This window comes from Odontomachus brunneus, unplaced genomic scaffold (genome assembly GCF_010583005.1).
Source record: "Odontomachus brunneus isolate Ranch 3 - 2012 unplaced genomic scaffold, Obru_v1 Obru_scaffold_158, whole genome shotgun sequence".
Classification (NCBI taxonomy): Eukaryota; Metazoa; Arthropoda; class Insecta; order Hymenoptera; family Formicidae; genus Odontomachus; species Odontomachus brunneus.
The window spans coordinates 773,580-777,793 of record NW_022639608.1 but is presented as its reverse complement, the minus strand read 5'-3'; the positions used below and the strand labels follow the sequence as shown (position 1 = coordinate 777,793).

General features: G+C 46.5%; 1 protein-coding gene across 3 annotated transcripts in view; it reads right to left on the bottom strand.

Moving 5' to 3' along the window:
• Positions 1-3,799, bottom strand: part of LOC116850873 (atlastin) — an 18,521-nt gene extending 14,722 nt beyond the window's left edge. The window contains exon 1 of one of the 3 annotated variants that reach the window (XR_004379463.1): positions 3,673-3,799. The gene's annotated coding sequence lies outside the window, so the exon portion shown is untranslated. Of the gene's footprint in view, positions 1-2,653; positions 2,859-2,988; positions 3,569-3,672 lie in introns of those variants that run through there. The other 2 variants (XR_004379461.1, XR_004379464.1) reach the window with 2 other exon arrangements.
• Between the last annotated feature and the right edge of the window lie 415 nt (positions 3,800-4,214).

Here is a 4,214-nt window from a genome sequence, read left to right as displayed (position 1 = left end):
GAGAGAGAGAGAGAGAGAGAGAGAGAGAGAGAGAGAGAGAGAGAGAGAAAAGAAAGAAACCATCGACTTTGTCGTCGCGAAAAAGAAGGAAAAGATAGCACTCCCTCGCACTTTGTAAGTGGACGGCGAAATACCGCGGGAATCAGCTTCAATTAACTCGCTCGTCTCCGGGCTGCGGCGCACGTAGCCGGTGTACGGACTTCCGCCTAATTTATCGCAAGCGGCTCAGAAATTTATTGTGAGGCGTTGTGTTTCCGTCCGGCGACGGAGCATCGTAAACTATCGGGAAAGCGGGCCGGCCCTGCTCGTTTCCATCGGACGTGCATACACGACGGCGTGCGCGGCAAAGCTATCGATGCTATTCAATAAAACACGCGCCACGTCGAGCTGAATAGGCGCGCCAATATGCGACTCTCATTTCCAATCCCGGAACAGCTAGGTATGCGTGTTTGAGGGTACACGTGCGTGTGCGCGCAGAGCAATGTGTACGCGCGCAATGCGTTACGTTGCATCGCTTTGAACGTGCCGACGCTCTCGCTCTCTTCCCATTCGGCATTGTCGCGCGGATTTCATTTAATGCGGAATAATATTACGACTTCCTGCTGCGCGAGGCGTCGCCGTGACGACGCCGCGATAGAGTGAGAGGATGCTGGATCTCTCTTTCTCTCTATATCGACACGAAAAATGCACGTGCGCACGTGTGTACGCCGATTCTCCGACGAGAAACTGATACATATCGGACGCGTATGCTTTCTCTCTCTCTCGTCGGATTAAAGCGACATGCCGATTCTAAAAAGAGAAGAGTTTCACACACACACACATACACACACACACACGCATGCACGCACGAACGCGTGCGCATACACACAGAGAGAGAGAGAGAGAGAGAGAGAGAGAGAGAGAGAGAGAGAGAGAGAACTTAAAAAGAGTAAAGCAATCTTGTTATAACGTACGAGCCCACATCCTCGCGTTTTCCAACGGGTCCTCTTTCCCTCTCTCGTGCACGCGCGTGTTGTCGCTCTTTGATATTTTTAATTCTAAAAATGAAATCAGCCGACGCGCCAGCGAGATGCGCTGGAACCTGATTATCTGCCTCGAGCTCTTCCTCCCGCTTTCTTTGCTTTTGTTGTTTTTTTATTAGTCCGATAATATATTGTTGCTGGAGTAACAGAACGACACATCTCTTTCGGAATGCAATATCTCTCTTTTCTTTCGCTAATAGTCAGACGAGAAGGAGAGAATCAAAAGCGTCGACCGAAGAGCGGAATTATGTAAGCGGCAGCGGTCTGATTTTATAAGTAGTGCTGTTGAATAAATGGGTGACGTAACAGAATTCTATTGATTTTACGACACCGTCAGAGTTCCAGTCTCATCTCGCGCATTTTTCCTCACGCTTACGCAATTAGATTACACGCCATTGCAGATTAATGCCGATCACACTGGATAATTCTTCCGCATTTTAAAAAATTCGTCGAACGGAAAGAAATGGAAGCTATTGATCAAGGTAAATTTTTAGAAGGTGCAAATTGCAAATGACACACTTTGTTTAATTAACGTTAAATTGCACACTTTGTTTAATTAACGTACAAAAGCTCGCATAATTTTAATCGTGATACGCATATTACTCTTGTAATTATCTGCACATATCACAAAAAATTTTGTTTCATTTTCTCTCGAAATTCATGGCGCGTATGTGTTCGCAATGTAGAGTACAATGAGTCGGAAGCGAATGAACTAATGTAATATGTTTTAACATTCATTTGTCGAATTTCTTATTTTGTTTGCCCTATATTGTGCTCGTCATACTCGAGTCTTCAAACGATGTGTTCATTTACCAGATAAGAAAATTACGATTATTAAATAAACTTTTTGAAACTATATTTACATTCGTTCCTCGCGTAAGAAAAATTCCTTATATAACATAATTGATTTGTGCCATCAGCGTCATGCATGTTTTGACGTTTTAAATTGTGTATGTGTCACGTCATTCAGAATACTTAATTAAACTCTAATGATTTCTTTCTATATATGTAATGAAGTACACACATTATTACATAAGACACATTCAGATCTAATAATTTAATAGATCTAACAATTCAATCCATGACAGGACTATTCTAACATACAATTGGTTGTAGTTATGTAAGAATGATCCAAGAATGACCCATGACATGAGATGAAAAATGTTTAAAAAAAAATGAAGATAAATATTTGATTTAGAAAATATAGATAATAGTGATGTTTTCCGCAAGTGTTCAAGAAGTCAAGCATAGCTAATTTTTTTCTCTTTAAATGTATTTTGTTGACAAGCTTAGTCTTAAAAAAAATGGGTAAAAGAGATGCAACTAGTAGAGAATAAGAATTGATTTTTAATTAATTTTAGGGTCCCATAAAGTTTAAATGTTTTTGTTTTATGTAAGAAGACGGACTAAGGATTCATTGCTAAGAAAAAGAAAAAATAGAAACTTGAAAATCACAATTCTGAGTTGGATCATTTTTGCATAACTATGGACAGTTGAGCAAACCAGCCAACGAATTAAAAGCAAACTTGCGTACATGAGAAATCTTTACTTCCCGAGGGACGATCACAAATACGATTTTAGTTACACTATTATGCGCAATCAGAGAACACTGTTATGTCTAGATACGTTACCCCATCTACACCAAACGACATCCCGAATCGACCTGACGAAAACTCGTCGAACGAGTGTATCGTTCGGAGACGTCTGACGACAAGCGTGACGACGGGCGAGCGTCGCGCACGGTTCAACATAACGTTCGACGGGCAATTGTTAACCTTGCTGACTAATGTGAACGCAAGGCCGGCCGAATGTTGCGTACAACACAGCGCTGACTCAAAGTTTTCTTGTTTCCGCGCGGCGGCGGCTACGGAGCTTCTAACCTTCACCACGAGACGGCGCCACTTACAAGCACCGCGGTGCTCGGAGAGCTACGTCATTCTCCTTTGACAGGCTCTCTCGCACTTACTTATTTCGAACGATTGCGGCTGATGTGCGTAAGTGCGATATTTATAGCACGCCGTTCTTCGATCCGATGACCTATCCCTGACGACGCGATGTTGTGTCGCGTTCCTGTTACGCGTCTTATTACGCGTGCACGTTGTAACCTCCACGAGCCACTCGTCGTCGCTCGATATTCTCGTCATGCCACACGACACGCCGACCCGACCGACGCGAAACGTGTTAATAGAGGCGCGGACGCACGGCCGGACGTGTGTCTCGCTCTTCGCACAAATGTTCGCGACGTCTGTCTTTGTCGCGCACCTTCCCTCTCTTCGACGTCCGTCTCCCTTTCTCCTCTCGTGTACACTTTCGGCACGATGAATCGCGTAAAACGCCACGCGCGATTACGTCGATTCACGACGGGTTAACCGCGAGGGAATTCCAGACGGAATTCTCGCGGGTCGAGTCGAGGCGAATCAGAGTACGCCGACCGACAGAGTGTCAACCTGCGACGCACGGGCTGTACACGAGCACGACACGACACGACACACACGGCACGGTTGCACACGCACAGCTGGTTCACGCCCGGGACGCGGTGAATCGAGGTCGTATGCGATTCCCACGACAGCGAGCGAGCGCCCGACGTCACGCGGCTTCACGTCGCTCTCTCGTGACGACGAAACGCCGAAAAATCAGATGGGATACTCACCCACATACGAGCTGCCGTGGTCGCCGCACTGTTTACGTTGTCTGGCGTCCGCCATATTGCGATGCGTGTGACGTCACTTCCGCGGCTGCGCGCAGCAGCAGTCAGTCCAGCGCCGCTCGCGAGAGCAGTTTCGAAACGAACTTCGCTCGTCCGCTCGCACGGCCGTTGGCTCTTCCTCGCGCGCGTGAGTCTCGCGATTTGCGTGGCACAGCGCGTATGATCGGCTGTACACTCGGTGTTATCAATCGACTACTCGTGGGTCACGGGAAGCACGGTGTGTCGACGACGCCGGTAAGCTCTCTCAACGAGATACTATGTTGCTTTGGTCGAACCAGTGGTGCTCCGAAGTGATCTCGCCGAGCAGGTTTCGGTAACAAAGAGACAGCTATTCGAATTGCGTGAGCATCGATAGCCAAATAAATTCGTAATCACGGTCGAATAGCCGAATCTCGAGATTATATTTGTGCATAGGCCGAGCGACAAGACGACAAATTTCTCGCACGATATTGTCTCGTAGTATACTGGTGATTGACCACCGGCGG